We start from the raw sequence: 20,393 nt of genomic DNA, 5'->3' as shown, positions 1-20,393 counted from the left end.
TGAAATTTTGAATTTTTTTTTTTTGGATTTAGAGATTCAGTACTACTGTAACTCATATTTTAATGTGTTCCTACGGCTAGATATGTGTGATTTTTCTCAGATTTTTTCAGGGTTGCGCGATACAAAAACATATTTATTTTAAATTTCCAAAGGGCCCGGCTGGGTATGGGAGTAAAAAGTGCCCCCAACCAAATCACTAAATAAAACATTTTGACAGTAGTATCATAAATTTGAGTCCTTATATGATACCCATAGGATCTATGGTGAAAAATGCACGCCATTCTCAATAGCTTTGAGACAAAAATGAGAAAAAATACTGAAAGCACATCTAACTAAGGTGTATCGATAAATATATTCAAATAATTTTTTCATCCATAAATCTAGTAATAAAAAAAATTAAATACGCGGTACAAACAAATTTGATATATTTTCTGGCTTTTCGAAATTAAAAAAAAAATTACTTCGAGACCCACTTCTGCTCTAATTTTTATTTAAATGCGTTCGTATGAGTCTTTTTTTTCTACATGTGGTGTAATTTTTTCCTGAATTTTTAAGAGCATTACTACACCCAAAATTGATTTTTAGCTCATGTTTTGTCATCCCAATTTATGACATTAAATGAGACATAACATAACAGAAAATGTCATGAGTCACAAATACTGGTAAGCATTTGTATAATATATTGTACATGGTACAACAATATAAGATTAATACGATCGAGCGAAACAAAAGACAAACAAGCTTTCCGCATACTTTGCCATATACACGGTCCAGACCGAGATAGATATTGTTCTCCTTCATGCTCTCCTTTTTTAATCTTAGAAAACACTTCCCAACTTAATTTTATAATCAGGTGCAATATTGTCAAGTATTTGCTGAACAACTGCTGAAGCATCATTAGCCATGTGGATAACGTGGTCGTGTAAAATAGCTTTGCATTCCAGCCGGCCTTGGTTCGATCCCCATTGACATGGTATGGACTTTTTTTTGCACAATCCCATATGAAATGAGAAAAGAAAACAGAAAGAGATGTCTGCACACATACATACAAACCATTTTGAAGCTTTTAAAACAGCTCATTACTTGCACATTTGACTCTCCAGCACACTAAATGGCATCATTTCTGCCAAAGATGAAATGTTTTCTGCCAACGCTAGTTTGGGTGCACTTCCGACAGTATAATGACCCTAAGCGAATTGATCTCATCGTGCGGAAGTGCCTATTCTATAATGTCCCAATCAACTCAAAGCACCTCCGCAATCACCGGATTTGAACACTATTGAGCATCTATGGTATGGAATCAATAAATGTCTGAAGAATAAACATCCAGTGAACGAAGCAGAACTCGAAACGACGATTAAGGAGATCTGGGAGAGCATTCCGTTTACTGTGACCAAAAATCTCGCCTCGGCGCTTGCAGACAGTGCTGGACGCCAAAGAGAGCCATACCAAATACTAGGAGATTGATTTTTGTTATCTGTTAACATTTCTGAACTGGTTTCAATTTTCTTTTTAGAAAAAACTTGAACTGTACACACAATATTGCAACGTCTGAATTTGAGATTTTATGTTTGTTTTTTAAACATGAAGTGGAAATGTGACCATTTTAATTTGTTTCTTATCACTACATGAGAGTGAAAAGGATCAATTTTACGATGAATACGAGTCGCTTTTAATGATTTTCTTGACCCCGGAAAACTTAAAAATAACAAAACAATACGGGGTGTATACCTAATTTTGTGATTGACTGTATATCTAAATCTCGTATTGTCAATACTGATCTTGTTTTGTCCTGATGTTGGTTTGTCCAATGATTACTATGGTAACCGCTTGGTTGTTTTGCTTTGTTGTCCTTCACGCGAAGCAGATACAAAGTTTCTCTGTTTTGAGTGCTGTTCACTTCTAAATTGCCCAAGAAAAGGCAATATTCTGAAGAAAGCCTAAATTATGAATGGATCATAAGGATGACAATAAGCTCGAGCAATGAGAAATGCAAAATCTACTTGAAAGTTCGAATTTTTTAATTCAAAAATGGTGATTTCTAAAACCGGACAAACCATGATCGGAGGTGGGAAAACCATGATTTTTCTTTGAAGAAAATCTTTAAAAAACATTAGGAAATTAACATTTTGAACGCCGTATAGTATTATTAGCAACTAGAGACTTGGTGCTATTCAACAAACCCAAACTCGTCTTGATTACATGTGATTTTCACGAAGAAAAATAGTTTTAAATTTACTAATTGCGTGAAACACCCAAAATCGGACAAAACAAAATTATTTACCCTATACATGTTATAAACGCATGCCTACCTCTACTTAAACCGAATTTAATCGAATATCGTATCCCACTACATCTTCTACAGCAATTTTCCTCGTAGATATTGCGACTAAGAAAACCATATTATCTCATAAATCACCGTTCATAACTATACCCTGAGATGAGGTGCTAAAGAGAAGATTGCTGTTACAAGACAACGAATAACGCATCTGACCTGGAACGCAAGCAAGACCTGGAAAACGAAAACCAAAAAGGAATTCAGCATAATGAAACTGAGACGCCGTTCTGCAGCAAGAGGATACATGCAATATTTTCCTCGGTTTCGCATAAATGGCAGATCTTGTTTCGCGTCTCCGTCTGTCGTCCGGCTGTCTGTGGTTCCTCTGATACCATGGCGACGGAATAGAGTCTCGGGAAATGTTCTTCTTCTTCTTATATGGCACTAACGTTCCTAGAGGAACTCCGCCGTCTCAACGTAGTATTACTTGCGTCATTTTCATTAGTACTTAGTTGAGATTTCTATGCCAAATAACACGCCTTGAATGCATTCTGAGTGGCAAGCTCTAGAAAACGCGTGACCACAGTGCAAGTCAGAGGAAATTTCTTTGAAGAAAAATTTCCCCGACCAGAAGGGGAATCGAACCCGAACCCCCGGCATGTTAGGTTTGACGCTAACCACTCGGCCACGGGAGCACACAGGGAAATGTTATTGATAGTATTGAATGTTAAATTTGAGCTGATTCGTAAATTGTCGGTTGAATGAATGGATGTTGGAGAATAGTTATATTCATGTAAATACATATGACACGATCAGCCAGCACCGGTGTTAACTATTCCATCAACTCTGCGATATGATGTTCCAAAAATAAAAATTACGCTCCCTTCAGCGTTTTTGCCATGTTCGCTTTTTTTTTTTTTTTTTTCGTCCGGCGATGACTCCCTTTGTTACTTTTTTGAAACATATCGAGCTGCTGTTAGCGTAGGACGAGATAATCACTTAAGCCTCACATGTGCACAGAACGTTTACACACTGACACACTCGACAGGACTCTTCGTCCTTCGCCCGGTCCCGTTGTGATCCATGAAGTCCAATGCTCACACGAAGGTTCGCTTCCAGGGAAATGCGAGATGACTGATGTGATGTCAGGACTCAACGGTGCTTCCTTACGTAATTTTTAATACTATTTTTGCAGTCCCAACATCATCTCAAACATTCAATCCATTCAATTTAGTCCTCAAATTGGTACATCGTCTCGATAAGACGATAAGAAAAAGAGAAAAACAACACACGAACAGAATGGCTGCATCATTTTGTAATCATAAATAATGTATTCTACCTTCCGCTGTCAAAATAAATTCGTCATACAATGTTGTGCGCTTGAGTCCGGGGTGCTGAGAGCAGTGGGATCAGCCAGCCAGAGACTGCTGATTGAGGAGTGATGCAAAAATCCCGCGGGATGAAATAATAAATGGGTGCTGTCTCGTACGTGTGCGTTTCTGTCTTTTTTTCTTCTTCAGTGTGCTTTGCTTGGCCCTTGCTTTCCAGTCAAGTGAATATCATATCTAGTTAACCAGACAACGAGTTCGGTAAACAGAACAGGGAAAAACAAAAACAAAACAAACTTGCAAGCGTTTTTTCCCTGAAGAAAAGAATAACTCTGGTTAATCCTATGCTGTGATCGAAACTGAGAGGAAAAAACCATCCATCGTGGGTTGAACCGATGTCAAAATTAGATGCTTTAGCGATACAATGTTGATATTACTCTCGGTGGGAAGGCTCTCTAGGATATTTTCTCGATACGCCGATATCCGCGATGCGAGGGAAATTATGCGCATCTTAAATCGTTCCCAACGTCATCGCGGACGAGCAGCCTCGAGGATCCTCAAACGTAGCCAGCAGAATGTATTTAGGTTCGATCTATTTTCGGCCCATTCATTAGGCATGCACAACTCTTCCGTGATACGCCGATGGTAAGAAGAGGTAGTTGAACTTTTTCCAAGTGATTTATCAACAAAATCTACGATGGATAGCGGTGGATGACATGTTCCTTTCACAATCGATAACGTCACAATTTTGTGAATGTCAAATAGATGGGGCGCAATGTGATGGTTTTTATTTTTATTTTAACATTTTTAAGTTTATTTATTTAAGTACTGCATAGTATCATTACAACTCATTTATTCTTATCTAATCTTCTTCTAGCAAATATTCGACAAGCTTCCAAACACTTCCCTAAACCATAATCGTTTGTCCCATCTCTGTTCTCTGATAGTTTTTTTTGGAAAGCATACAAACTTGGCTCGCGCACTGTGAAATTGAAAGAAATCACTCGACTCACCAACCGCAGAGCAGCCTTTTGCTCTTTACTCGTCTCCGGAATTTTCAGTTGAAGAATGTTTTCTATGTCATTTACCTTGATTGCAAGTCTCCCTTTTATTATTTGCAAACACCAATCCCACGTTATTTTTTTGCTTTTGGACAAACTTTTAATCGGTATACATTATTGTCAAGTAACCCGCATTTTTTACACGTGGGTGAAACAATATTCCCGATTCCGCAGGCGGAAAGTTTCCCTTTATTCGTTATGATGTCATTTGAAAAGCAATATAATTTTCCGCGATCCTGCAATGTTATAAATTTTTACGATACATTTTCCCAACCAACTGGCCAGTGCACATCTAAAGGGTGTGTCACATCAAATTGCATCACGGAAAAAACGCTGTAGAAATTCGCCCAGTAGACTGATCCTTTTGAAAATTTTAGACAGTAAAATAAAAACTATTAAACAACTTTTGGCATTTTCTGTTTATTCATACTTCGAGCCCAAGCCCGTATGCTCGCACCTTCCTCTTTACCCCGCCCATAAGGTTCTGTACAACGTCAGGTTGTAGTTTTTTTTTGAACAGAAATCCATTTTCTCTTGAAGTCCGCCTCCGATTTGACAACTTTTGGGTTCTTCCGGAGGGCCTGCTTCATAATCGCCCAATATTTCTCTATTGGGCGAAGCTCCGGCGCGTTGGGCGGGTTCATTTCCTTTGGCACGAAGGTGAGCCCGTTGGCTTCGTACCACTCCAACACGTCCTTTGAATAGTGGCACGAAGCGAGATCCGGCCAGAAGATGGTCGGGCCCTCGTGCTGCTTCAATAGTGGTAGTAAGCGCTTCTGTAGGCACTCCTTAAGGTAAACCTGCCCGTTTACCGTGCCGGTCATCACGAAGGGGGCGCTCCGCTTTCCGCAAGAGCAGATCGCTTGCCACACCATGTACTTTTTGGCAAACTTGGATAGTTTCTGCTTGCGAATCTCCTCCGGAACGCTGAATTTGTTTGAGAAGAACAACAGGCCCGGCAGCTGACGAAAGTCCGCTTTGACGTAGGTTTCGTCGTCCATTACCAGGCAATGCAGCTTCGTCAGCATTTCGGTGTACAGCTTCCGGGCTCGCGTCTTCCCCACCATGTTTTGCCTTTCGTCGCGGTTAGGAGCCTTCTGAACCTTGTATGTACGCAGGCCCTCCCGCTGCTTGGTCCGCTGGACGAATGAACTTGACAAATTCAGCTTATTGGCGACATCCCGGACCGAACTTCTCGGATCACGTCTAAACTGCTTAACTACGCGCTTGTGATCTTTTTCACTGACGGAGCATCCATTTTTGCCGTTCTTCACCTTCCGGTCGATGGTTAGGTTCTCGAAGTATCGTTTTAGTACTCTGCTGACCGTGGATTGGACGATTCCCAGCATCTTACCGATGTCCCGATGTGACAACTCCGGATTCTCGAAATGAGTGCGCAGGATTAATTCACGACGCTCTTTTTCGTTCGACGACATTTTTCCAAATTTACGAAAAATTGACAGTGAAGCATGGCCAACGTCATCTATACACTCTTATCTGATTATAAGCGAAAGCTGAAGATATAATTCCTAAAAATTAAATTTCTACAGCGTTTTTTCCGTGATGCAATTTGATGTGACACACCCTTTATTTTTTCCTCGATGCTCGGAACATGATGAGTATTGACAAAGCGTCTATACAGAATTTTTTTAGTCATTAGTTCAATGCTATCGTTCGTCCGTGTAGCTTCCATGATCCATTCTTCAGCATTTCTCGTTAAATTCTGTTGAATAGTTGCTTCGAGAAGATACTTCTCTTCTGTTAGATTGATACCTTCCCTAATATTATTGAAAATGTTCTAGAAAATGATGATGACCTCCTTCCCCTACAGAGGTTTGAGCAAGACGAGTTATCTAAAAGATATTATTTTGTTTTCTCAGCATTGAAATCAGCTTAGCAAAAAAAAAACGAACTGATTTTATTTACAGATATAAGTTAAAAAAATTACAATGTCAAAAGACAAGCCAACACTCAGTCTTGTCCGCTACAGAACCGATACGGTCCCGACAAGGCCCTTGCAGCCAAATGGTCCACCAAGGCACAAGTCCAACCGCCAGCCTTGTTTTGGATTGACTTTAAATATCCCCATCCAGAGAAATCGAGAAATTTTTCTTTACGAACAATTTCTAGACCGGCTCTTACAAAACTATTGAATTCTTATCCTTTATATCTGTACAACGCGCGCGACGCTCAAACTTTTGTAGACTACTTTTATTTTTTTTTCAACTACTACAATACAAAAACAACAAAATAAAAATAGTCTATCATCACCAAGATCATGACAGACATAATAGAGACGAATACAAATTAAAAAACAAAAAATATAACATAAACGAAAAATTGTTCAAAATTGTCTAAACAATATAATCCGTTTAAAACAAAACTTCGTCAGGTCATACATTGAGAATAATAAAAACAAAAACAAAAATCAAAAAACTGTTCACTTTAAGATATCCGTTCGTATAAAACTTCGTCAATCAACATCGTTATCAAAATAAAAAAAGTTTAGGCTGTTAGGAAAATACAGCTTTAACGTTTGAAATACAGTTTCTCTTAAATTCTGCTAGTGTTGTTGCACGTTTAATATGTCTTGGCATCGAGTTTAAAATATTTACTCCTTTAAAATATAGAGAATTTTGTGAAGCACATGTTAAGAAATGTGGTGTTCTTATTTCATTCGCGTTTCTAGTATTATATCTATGAAAGTCACTTCCCCTTTCAACTCGATCACACAAATATCGAGGCAGCAAACCGTTAACTACCTTAAAAATGAACACCATAGTTAAATACACAATTTTTTGCTTCACAGATAACCATTGCAGAGCGTCCAGCATCAAATATGAGGAAGTGGACCTGCTACATTGTGAAATCAAACGCATTATTTTATTCTGCAAGCGCTGTAATCTCGATATTTGCGTTTCATTGGCCAAAAACAAAATCTCTAGAATCAAAAGTCTAGATGAGGAGAGATAATTGATTTGTATAGCTGTATTTTACTGCAAATAGTTAAATCGTTTCTTAGTCGACACAAAATTCCACACTTCTTGGCAATTTTCTTGATGACATTGTCAATGTGAGTATTGAACTTAAGTTTGTCATCAATAATCACGCCAAGATATCTAATCTCTCGAACGCGATCAATGGTCTCATCATCAATCACAATAGAGACGTTTTCATTTATTCGATTTCGCGAGATTACCATATATTTAGTCTTATTAATGTTCAATTTCAATTGTTTATACTTCAACCATCTACTTAAAGAACGCAAATCTCCATTCAAGTGTAAAACGACCTCATGTACATTCTTAGCTGCAATGAATAACACAGTATCATCAGCAAAAAGATTAATATCGCAATATCGTAAAACTCGTCGCATGTCATTGATGTACATAATAAATAAAATGGGCCCTAATACACTTCCCTGAGGTACTCCAAATGACTAAACGAATCTACAATATACAACAACAAGTCAAATTCGTTATCGTTTCTCACCAAAACAGTTACATCATCTGCGTAGACGAAATTATCGAACACTAAAACACCAGGTATACTATCCGAAATCTTCCTAAGAAACGGTTCAATATACAATACGAATAGTATCATGCTTAAAGGACACCCTTGGCGAACAGAGCTTCTAATGTTGATTTCTCTTGAGAGAATTCCATTAAGCTGAACGCGGGAAGAGGCGTTCGCATAGATGTGCTTCAAGCAATCTACTAGAGTAAACTGACCAGAAGTCCCGCATTTCAACAAAATGTCCCGCGTAAGATTCCGTCCCGCGAAACGACCCGCATTTGGCAAAAGAAATGAAAATGTCTCGCGATATCAATACATTTTCAATATCACAATTTGATCATGTTGATTTTCTTAAATGTATGAACCTCAAAAAAAAACTTTTATTTGGCATACTGTTGAAGAGCGCTTCTAATGCATCCAAAGATTAATACGTTGAGCTGGTTTCATCGCACCGACATTGGGCTTTTTGTTTAGAGAGTGTCATCTGGAAGCGACAGCAACAAAATTGGAAAATGATTTTTATAAAAGTCCCTAATTGATCCGCAGGGACCAACGTGAGTCAGACGAAAAGTTCTTCTTTGGTCGCCTAGCTCGGTCAGGGCTTAACGTTTTAAAAAAGCCGGAAGAACTAGTTTATACTCGACAGGAAAAGGCAGAGTTGTTTGGTGAAGTATCGTAAATGAAAGTCTTACGGAAGTTGGCAGGAACCTGCACCATGGCCGATGAGAACATGTATATCGGCGTGTTATTTTACCTTTTCGTGGCTTTGGTGGTTGTCTGTCTCTCTATTTTGGCCATTCGCCCAAAAGATTCCTATCGGGCGCAGCTGGGGAGTGTTGGGAAGGTTCAGCCGATCCATCCTCCAGTGATCTTTTGGCATAATTGGCTGATCCCAGGTTCGGCATAAAGACCACATCACCTTCCCAACTCCGGCAAGCACTTCGTACTATATGTCTCCCCGTTCACCATATGACTCGAAAGTAGAGCCATTCGTTGAATTCTAGGATTAAATACGTCTCGTCTTTCATTATGAGAACGAAAAGAAGATTTTCACTTCTTTTGCCGGAAAGAAGTTTTTCACCAGCACCTCAAGCTACTTCTTCTGGGTGATTGCCTGCTGCTCAGATACAACCGGTCTCGTCTGACGCTTCCGCATAAAAATGTCCATTTTGGCCAGAATCTTCTCCACCGTTTGGCCGGTTGCTTCGATTTCCCGGCTTAAGGAGCGGCAAAGAGATGATATTGTGAATACCAGATCGTCTATATCTGGCGGGCACAAAGCGCCTCAGGATGTCCAACTCCTTCGAAAAATCATCAAGTTGCTTGATAGTGCTGCTGCTGCGAATCAACAGCCTTGGATCATTTTTGTTGTAGCCTCAATAAACGTAATATTTAAAGAAAATTTGTTCCTATAAATTATCTTTCATCGCCATCCGAAATTAGTTCATTTTTTTGAATGCATACGTTAACACTAAAATCGATGAAAAATGAATTGAATTTTTCGAGCATTCCATTCGGTAATTTGAAGAAAATTGTAGAATTTGAATTGTGCTTGCCAGGCGTAAATGCTCTGATTGAGCGAGTGATTTTCTGGCGTAAACAAAATTGAAACCACCGAAAAATCACAACTGAGTGCCGATACTCAGAAATAAATAATACTGATCAGTTTAGACTCGCTAAACTATGGTTAATGTTCACATAACGTATATACATAACGTTTTGTTTTTTGTGTCACGCGTTAGACCTCTGACCATTTGGTCACTTTATACTAGAGCCAGCGGAAATCCAAATCTCAACAGAACCTTCCACAAAGAATTGTGAACCACCCTATCGAATGCTTTATTTAGGTCTAAATTCACCAAACCAGCTTTAAATTTCTTACTCATACATGCTTTTGTCAATACTCTACGCAAATCCTTTAGATTGTTCATACACGACATATTCGGAACACAATAAGATTGTCCAGGACCAATCAATTTCCCTAACATTTTTTTAATTCTTTCTGCTATGATCTTCATGAAAAGTTTATAGTCGCAGTTCAGTAGACTTATAGGCCGGAAATCATCGAAACATGCACAATTGTTACCTTTTTTGGGAATGAGTATAATTATTCCGTCAGCAAAATTTTTTGGCGGTTAAATAGTTCCAGTTAGAAATCCGTTATAGATCTCTAACAGTTCTGTCTAAAAACTATCGAAGTATTCTGTATAGTTTTCATATACGAAGTCCATCTAAAGGGTTACCATTAATATTTGAAAACACACTTCTGCATAATGTATTCACGGTGCATACTCTCGAGCTAGTTTTCATGACGAAGAATAACATAAAAATGCGTTGTTATTTCGTATAAATCTTGTCAACAACAATCTCGCATTTGTGGTCAATGTTATCACGACACCGAGCATGTTGTTTGGTCATGCGAGATGCCAGATCGAATTTAGAAAACTCTCTTCGGGCCCAAAGGAAGCAATCCATTGTGCCGGTACGAGATGTGTTGGCTCGGTTAGATCCTGATTACCTGTCCCAAATCTATCTTTCCTCAAAACTATCGATCTCCGTGTTTAATCATCAGTGTTGTCCAAGGAACATAAGAAGGTTTTATGTTCCTTCCTCTCCCTGAGAGAAAATTGTCACTCTGCTCGAGTCGTCCGCGAGTAATCGGTTCCCTATCCTATTAACCGTAGAATAAGCAAAATTGTAAATAAAGGGTGTGTCACATCAAATTGCATCACGGAAAAAACGCTGTAGAAATTCGCCCAGTAGACCGATCCTTTTGAAAATTTTAGACAGTAAAATAAAAACTATTAAACAACTTTTGGCATTTTCTTTTTATTCATACTTCGAGCCCAAGCCCGTATGCTCGCACCTTCCTCTTTACCCCGTCCAAAAGGTTCTGTACAACGTCAGGTTGTAGTTTTTTTTTGAACAGAAATCCATTTTCTCTTGAAGTCCGCCTCCGATTTGACAACTTTTGGGTTCTTCCGGAGGGCCTGCTTCATAATCGCCCAATATTTCTCTATTGGGCGAAGCTCCGGCGCGTTGGGCGGGTTCATTTCCTTTGGCACGAAGGTGACCCCGTTGGCTTCGTACCACTCCAACACGTCCTTTGAATAGTGGCACGAAGCGAGATCCGGCCAGAAGATGGTCGGGCCCTCGTGCTGCTTCAATAGTGGTAGTAAGCGCTTCTGTAGGCACTCCTTAAGGTAAACCTGCCCGTTTACCGTGCCGGTCATCACGAAGGGGGCGCTCCGCTTTCCGCAAGAGCAGATCGCTTGCCACACCATGTACTTTTTGGCAAACTTGGATAGTTTCTGCTTGCGAATCTCCTCCGGAACGCTGAATTTGTCCTCTGCGGAGAAGAACAACAGGCCCGGCAGCTGACGAAAGTCCGCTTTGACGTAGGTTTCGTCGTCCATTACCAGGCAATGCGGCTTCGTCAGCATTTCGGTGTACAGCTTCCGGGCTCGCGTCTTCCCCACCATGTTTTGCCTTTCGTCGCGGTTAGGAGCCTTCTGAACCTTGTATGTACGCAGGCCCTCCCGCTGCTTGGTCCGCTGGACGAATGAACTTGACAAATTCAGCTTATTGGCGACATCCCGGACCGAACTTCTCGGATCACGTCTAAACTGCTTAACTACGCGTTTGTGATCTTTTTCACTGACGGAGCATCCATTTTTGCCGTTCTTCACCTTCCGGTCGATGGTTAGGTTCTCGAAGTATCGTTTTAGTACTCTGCTGACCATGGATTGGACGATTCCCAGCATCTTACCGATGTCCCGATGTGACAACTCCGGATACTCGAAATGAGTGCACAGGATTAATTCACGACGCTCTTTTTCGTTCGACGACATTTTTCCAAATTTACGAAAAATTGACAGTGAAGCATGGCCAACGTCATCTATACACTCTTATCTGATTATAAGCGAAAGCTGAAGATATAATCCCTAAAAATTAAATTTATACAGCGTTTTTTCCGTGATGCAATTTGATGTGACACACCCTTTATATTTTGGCTCCTTTAAACTTATGTAACTGAGCCCGGTGGATCACACCATTGAGGGAAATGACAGTTCCTTTGGCTGAAGGAGGCCTGGATGATAGCTCAGGATTTTTGAATATGGCTTGCACTGGAGAATCAAAACAACAAATTGGAAATCAAACACTTGGTATACTTTCACACATTGGATGGTTTTTAATCGCGATCTTATTCGGTTATAGGTTGAAATTGGAAAGGTAATTATTTGGTAGGGATCTACTCGTGCATCGTTCATTAGTGTTCGTTACATTTTAAGCTGTATTTCGGCTTTCACTGCTGGTTGTGGTTGTATTATGCACCACACACTGCATTTCGGAAGAAAGGGAGAGGCTTGGATGGGAAAAAGGATAGGGATGGACATTGGAATATAGAAATAGAGATACTTGCTCCTCGTTCGCACTGTGGGGCGCGAACAAAGCCTGTACAAATAAACGATTTATTAAAAAACAATGACATAAAAATTGCAAATTTACGTTGCAAAAGATGTAACATTTTTGAACTATATCAATGAAATGTAATTATTCATAGAATATATGACACGAAAAACATATGTTACGGGTATGGAAAAATAATCTTATTACATTTGGAATCCTGACAGTCCGGAAACCTCGCGTAGTTCAGCATCCCTGTTGTTCGCTCTTGGTCGAGAAGAAAGCCAAAAGAAGAGTAGCAAATTGTCTGGTTTCGTCTCAGGATTTGACAATCAATGACAGGTTCAACGTTCAACTGTCAACACGCAAACACAAACACCCACACATACAGCAAAAACAAAGGGTCGATTTAGGACCACCGTAACTTTTTTCAGTTAACGGCATGGCGTGTGCTACAGGTAGCTGGTAAATTCAATTTATATACAGTAATTTACATTTAATGCGACATTCCGAGGCACCACTCAGTGTCGCACTGGAGGCGATTTTCAATGTGGGGCCATAATTTGGGCCCCGAACTCGATATTCACAAAAATATTCAATTAGAGGTAAAAATGTCCAATTAAACGTGTCCCATTACAGGTCTGTCCAATTAGCTAAATGTCGCGTTAAATGCAACTTACTGTAGTTTGTTTTAAAGAGCAGACCATAAGCAATGGATTTTGCCTAGTTTTGTAATTTTTCGACATCTACAAGAATATTTAAGTCATTTTCCGCACAGGTCAAAACACTAACCTTTTATCGCAATTTTGTGTTTTGAAAATCACAAAATTGCGCCAAAACTCTAGAATGTAGGGTAGGGGGCCAATGAAAATGGTCATCTCGAATTTCAAAAAGTTATTTTTTTAAAAATAACTTTTTGAAATTCTTTTAGATAACTGTAAAAAAAAAATTTTTTTAGATAACTGTAAATCTTGATGTGTCACGCAATTTTAAGACATCTGACATCAAAAAATTTTCCTAAAAACCTTGATTATCGGTGATTTTTCGGGTTTTAAAAAACTCAAACTTTAACGTTTGTGACACCCAGGGTTGCCAACTATTATTTTGAAAAATCAGAGAGAATGAAAATAAAAATCAGGAGAAATCAGGATTGTTCATATTGTGTTGTCCGAAAAGTTCGAACCGATTTTAGGAAATACAATAGCACCATTTTTATAGGCAGACCACATTTATTCAAGTTTGTGAGCACAGTTTTGTTCCACGATCTTTCGCCATCTTTTATACAGCCCAAAAATATTATCCTCTCAGAATATGTTTACATTCTCCTCGAAAACTGCTTTATATATAAATGAAAGATATTTTCCATGCTTCCTCGACACTATGTTCGTGTGCTAGAGATAATTTCACAGGGACCCTAACCTGTGATAATCTGAAGGTGCAATATCGTTAGTTTGTTTGGGATAGGCTAGTGGGGTAGCAAAATCCAGCGAGACTCCAAATTCAATTGCCGTGTTGTCAAAGAGACATGAAGTTTGGCGTTGCTCTGATGGAGCACGACAGCTATCACAACTTCCAGAATTAGTTCCTTTGCAAGTTGCAAGCAGTAGTTGTGGCAATTTATCGACTGTTAGAAGCTCATAATGGAGCTTCGATAATAATGAATAAATTTAGCTTCGAGATCGATTTTGAAAGAGTATGCTAATGATGATGAGTTCTAGTGGCATATCAGGAAATGTATAGACAAAGTTTGAAAATAAGCATTAGGAATTAGGTATTCAAAAAACAACAAGTTTTTGCAATTATTTATCTTTCAAAATATAACGATTTGAAACTGCCTTTGGAAGTGCTAATCTGATAGATTGTCTTTCTTTCACGCTAACTTCAAGCCTTAATAAATGTCGACAGGGTATCTTGAATAAAGCGAATCGCTTCGGAATATATAGATAATAAACATAAAATGATGAAACGTTATACAAGTGCGGACTGTATAGCCTTTTTTATGTAGGCTATTATGACAATTCTGATTTCCAATCAGGAAAACATCGTGTATTTATTACGAATAATTTTCATTCTAATAACGTAAAAAGTACCTTCTAAACTCGAGTTCACCACGAGCAATCGGTTTTCCACCTTACTTGGCATAGAGCTAAGAAAATTGTTTATATAAAGTTTTAAAAATATATTTAAGAATACCGCTACTTCAAACTTATGTAACTGAGCCTGTAAAAAAACGAATTTACTAAAAAAAGTAAAAAAAACAAAATAAGGATCATTTCAGAAAAATCAGGAAAAAATTAGTGTGGTGTTGTCGTGTCGTTAAACTTAGTGTGTCGTGTCGTTAAACTATCCATCTAGAAGGTCGTGTGCACCAGTAGTCAGATAATGTGAAAACCATGATCGAAACAAAATTGCATGAGCCTATCACTCACTGACAAATTCCGGGAAGGGCTATGTATTTACTATGGAACACATAATCCGCAATGCGGAACATCCGCTCGCGGATAATCGGGGTTCCACTGTATTATCGTGCAAATCAACATTTCCTAGCAAGTTCCGAATGGAAAATCGAGATAACTATTTTTATTGGCACCCAAAACCATACTTTTCGTTTGCTACTCCGAAAAAAAAAACCGAAAAGTCCCAGAGTGCCGATTTTGGACAAAAAATTTTTTTCGAGATGACACTAGATCTCGACGTTTCATACAATTTTAAGAAATTTGGCACCAACAGCTTTTTTTTTCGAAAACCCGTATTTCCTTTACTTGGGTGATTTTTCGATTTTCAAAAAACTCAAACTTTGAGCTGAAAATCGGCATAGGGTGTTTTTCGAGGTGGAAAAGGTCAACATTCAACCAAATTGTCAGCGTTGTGACACCTTTCACATTTCACCTATCACTACGTCAAAATTCTATCCAAGGGGAAGTTGGATTAGAGCAACCTTGCCCTACTGTGCAATCAAATCATTGAGATTTGCCACAAACATGGCAACACGCAAAAATAAGTACAAATCAATCTTAGCAGAGCGTAGTTTCGATCTACCTCTGGGTTATGGGCCCAGCATGCTTCCGCTGTGCCACTCTGCTTATTTCAGTTTAAGACTTGTTTTTTAACACGTTCGTCGCCCAAAGCGGCGTTTCTAAGTTTCTTGCGGATCCCAACTTGCGAATAAATTATTAAATGAAGATCAAACTTAGTTTGTGGACAACTTTTACATGATCTAGCAATATTTTATTTAATTTGAAGATGAATTGACAACAATAACATATGCTAAAGTCAAGTTATATGGATTTTGCAAAAAGCTGCCATACAAACCATCCGCACTATAAATCAATAAAAAGTACAGTATAAACATTATAATAATATGGTTATAATTTTACTATTTTTCTACATATCCTATAGTTACACTTAGGTGCCTGTTCTATCAAATTCCTTTTAAAAATCCTATTAAATTTGAACGAGGAAAGTGTCACCCATATCCGGGTGACGGGGCGTCGAAAGTGTTAATCTATTCTTTATTCTTTCTCTTTAATGGGACTTTTCGTTCCATTTACTTATCCAGTTTTTGCATGATTTATTCCACAAAACTAGACAAACGGCGATAAAAAACAGATTGTAATCGAACTGTGTAAACCTTGAAACCAGGCGATATTTATCCTAGTTCAAAACGCGCCGCCATACCGCTTCCAACAATTATCCAATTTCCTCTGGTCAGCGGAATTAAGAGCCGACAAAAAAAATAACCGCATAAAATACTAACTACTTGGCCGCTTCGATATCGGGCTGTACAAACAGCGTATGGCTTCGTCGCACCCAAATACTCCAACCGAAACTCCAAACAAAGTATCCACATCCCAATTGCCGGGGCCACAAGGAAGTGTGATGGGTGGTAGGGAATGGTGAATAGGGAGGAAAAATAGGAAAACTTGGCAGCCGAATAATGGCGAATAGCAAAATTAAATTGTCCTTTGTTTGGAGGGGTGTCCTTTTAGCGAAATGAACGAAACAATCCGATCTGGTGGTGGCTCTGAAGAAGCGAAAAGGTAGTGGCGATTTCGGTTTTTTTATTCCTTGGTTGTTCTCTTCCGCCGTTCTTTGTTTCAAAAGCAATTGGTTGATTGTGATTTAGAGAATAGATTGGGAATGCGTCTTTTTTATGGCTTCTTAGGAGCGGACGATACCGTTTGGTCCTTTTTTATGGTCAATTGTCCGTGAGCTTTTGACCGAAGCCTTAAGGCCGAGGAAAAAATAAGAGATATCTCACTGTGCATTAAACTGATTGTTTTCGACCGAACGAGAGATGCGTTTCGGTGTAAGCGTTCGATGATTGGAACTCGGTCCGGGTGGGTAACAAATGGTTCTTGTCAAATTTTGGGAGCTGCGTTGATGCCGGTGCTGAATGGCCTTGAAGAACCATTAATATTGTGGCTCATCGGAGCGGCACGTCCGAAGGATTCGGAGGATTTTAGGCTTACCGTTCATATTGGAGCCGTTTCAATGGGTGACGAAAAGTGGCTACGGTGGATAGTGAACTGAAAATTTTGTTTGCTTTGCCGTAAACAGTTATCGAGTCATAGTCAAGCTGGTTCCGAGAGGGCAAACACTTGAATTGCTTGTATATTTTCGCATTAAATGAGTTTTGCAAATTATTCAACACGATAGTTCTCGCTTGAAGAAGGCCCACGAAAGGTCAATAAAAGTAATGTTCGGAGCCCAAATACTTCACACCTCATCTCTATCTCTCGGTGGTGGCAATAACCCGTTCTCGAAATTAGGGCCACAATTAATACAATACAGGTACTCCTCCCCCGTGAAAGCTGCGAGCTCACGGACAATATGAACGACTCTCGAAAATGAACCCTTCCCAGTGATGATTTATTATCCGACTTCTGCTTCATTGTCGAAGAGACTCCGCCACGGTGATGGCATTCTGAAAATCAATCCGTCAGGCCTAAGGACCAGAGCGTATCCAGTGTAATGTCAGTGCCATAAAAGGTAATCATCATTAACGAACGGGGAATTATGTTGCCTCACTTCTTCTGACGATAGTTTGCCTTTTCGGCTCTTAGTTATGGCTGGCATTATGGGCTTATTTGATTGCCCCAGCTCATGCATACCGTTGTTTGTGAGAAATATCAGAACTGTGGGCGCGAGCGGAAGAAGACAGACGCGATTAATTGGAGTGATGGTTCCCGGCGTAATTTTTGAGCGTGTACACATAATTTGAAATAATCACGAGCTTCACACACACCATTTGCGATAATAGATGCTAACGAGGACATTGGATGTGTGTGCTCATATTTTGTAGTAATATACGAAAACAGACAGTCGAATGTCTACTTCTCGCTACCGTTTATACCACTCAATAATTCTGCGAATCCTTTGCACAGATTTATTTTAAAAAGTGAAAATAAAGCTTATTTTACGACATTTTCGATGTGACCACCGTTTTTTTTCGATAACGCGTTTTAAACAGTGAACAAAATTCTTCATGCATAACTCTAACATTATAACTTCGATACACATTCTTGTAAATTGTACATGTTGACACTAAAAACCATCCGATCAGACTGAACGAGTAGCCGAATATTATCGTCCCGAAGTGGGGAGTGCCACCATCGATGGAGCTAAAAAGAAACTTATAAGGAGCTATTCGATTTTTTTGCGTGAGCGTTTAATTTGAAAGACCCTGTAAATCAGTTCACTTCACTGTTAATCTAAGCTCAGGATTTTGAAGACTCAAGGTTTTTTTTTATTTTCTTCAAAATGTTTTTAAAATGTTTTATTCTAATAAGAACAAAAATACTCTATGTAGATGTTGGTTGATCAAAATCAAAATCAAAAGATAAGTTTACGATACAAAATAACTACACCCAAACTAGCGTTCGTTGGAAACATTTAATCTTTGGCAGAAATAATGCCATTTCGTGTGCAAGAGCGCAAATAATGAGCTGTTTTAAGAGCTTAAATAAAAAAGATTTGTATGTATGCGAGCAGACATCTTTTTGTGTTTTCTTTTCTCGTTTCATTTGGGATTGTGCAAATAAAAAAGACCATACGACGTCAACGGGGATCGAACCAAGGACGGCTTGAATGCAAAGCTATTTTACACGACCATGCTATCCATAGCTGCCAGTGATGTTATATAAAAGCGTGATAATAGCACACCTCATCATAGAATGAAGTTGGAAAGTGTTTTCTAAGAGGATAAAGAAGAACATGAACGAGCATATATCTTTCTCTGTCTGGGCCGTGTATTTGGCAAACTATACGAAAAGCTTTCATATGCATCCATTTAAATGTGACTCCTGTTTCGCTCGCTCATATTGGCTCTAGCATATATATTATACAAATGACATACACGTATTGGGTAGTAGAACATTTTCTGTTATTTTTCGGCTCAGTTAATGTAATAAATCGTGATGCCATAACATGTGCTAATAATTAACTTTGGGTATACTTTTGATACATACACGCCAGTTTTTACCGTTAACAGAGTCCAAAAAAGTAGAGTCCACAGAATCGTAGAAGACATCTTGGCTCTTGCTTTTGCTTACGGTTATTTTCATGATACCCGTTCTCGACTTAATTTAATATCATTGATTTCTTTTCCGGTTCTTTTCTTGCGTTAGCCATGTTTTGTGTGCACTCTTGAGAGGTGGAAAGTAGATTTTTCGAAGCTTCCTAAATCATCCTATTCGAATTTTGGACAAATATTTTCAAATTTTACTAGAAAAAAAAATTTCATTCGTCTAAAAAATTTAAAATCAGCTGTTAAAAATTACAATTTTTTAATAATGAGTATATACTTCAAAAACACACGAATGTTCTGAATTTTCGATAAGCAATGTAAAAATTCTAATTCAGGAAACTTGATATCTTGATATCTTCGTTCGTTACATGAAGTCAGCTATATATATATATATATAAAAATGGATTTCTGTCTGTCTGTCTGTCTGTCTGATTCTTATGGACTCGGAAACTACTGAACCGATCAACATTAAAATTGGCATGTAGGGGTTTTTGGGGCCGGGGAAAGTTTTCGTGATAGTTTGAGACCCCTCCCCCCCTCTCTAAGGAGGGGCTGCCATACAAATGAAACACAAATTTCTACAAATGAAATCAAAATAGGCACATTGAGCTTCTAGCAATAAATGTTTCTATGGTGGTTAGACACTCCAACCCCCTCTCTAAGGGGGAGCTGCCATACAAATGAAACACGAATTACTGCATTACTCGAGAATTATTCAAGCAAATGAAACCAAATTGAGCACATTGAGCTTTTAGGGTGGAATAAGAGTTTCTATGGTAGTTAGACTATCCACTCCCCTCTCTAAGGGGGGGCTGCCATACAAATGAAACACAAATTTCTGCATTTCTCGAGAATTAATCAAGCAAATGAAACCAAATTTGGCATGTGGAGGTTTGAGGGTGCAATAAATGTTTTTACTGTGGTTAGACTCTCCACCCCCCTCTCTAAGGGGGGGGCTGCCATACAAATGAAACACAAATTTCTGCATTACTCGAGAATTATTCAAGCAAATGAAACCAAATTGGGCACATTGAGGTTTTAGGGTGCAATAAATGTTTCTGTGGTAGTTAGACTATCCACCCCCCCCCCTCTCTAAGGGTAGGGGGGTGTTAGGCTGCCATGCAAATGAAACACAAATTTCTGCATTACTCGAGAATTAATCAAGCAAATGAAACCAAATTTGGCATGTGAAGGTTTTAGGATGCAATAAATGTTTCTGTGGTGGTTAGACTCTCCACCCCCGTCTCTAGGGGGGGGGTGGGTTTCGCTGCCAT

At 38.9% G+C, this 20,393-nt stretch overlaps 1 pseudogene; it reads right to left on the bottom strand.

Annotated features, from left to right (window-relative positions):
- Positions 1 to 2,408: 2,408 nt before the first annotated feature.
- LOC129765699 (uncharacterized) overlaps positions 2,409 to 20,393 on the bottom strand; it is a 44,431-nt pseudogene continuing 26,446 nt past the window's right edge.

Source organism: Toxorhynchites rutilus, chromosome 2 (genome assembly GCF_029784135.1).
Source record: "Toxorhynchites rutilus septentrionalis strain SRP chromosome 2, ASM2978413v1, whole genome shotgun sequence".
Classification (NCBI taxonomy): domain Eukaryota; kingdom Metazoa; phylum Arthropoda; class Insecta; order Diptera; family Culicidae; genus Toxorhynchites; species Toxorhynchites rutilus.
The sequence above is the reverse complement of the archived record's forward strand: the minus strand, read 5'-3'. Positions and strand labels throughout refer to the sequence as shown.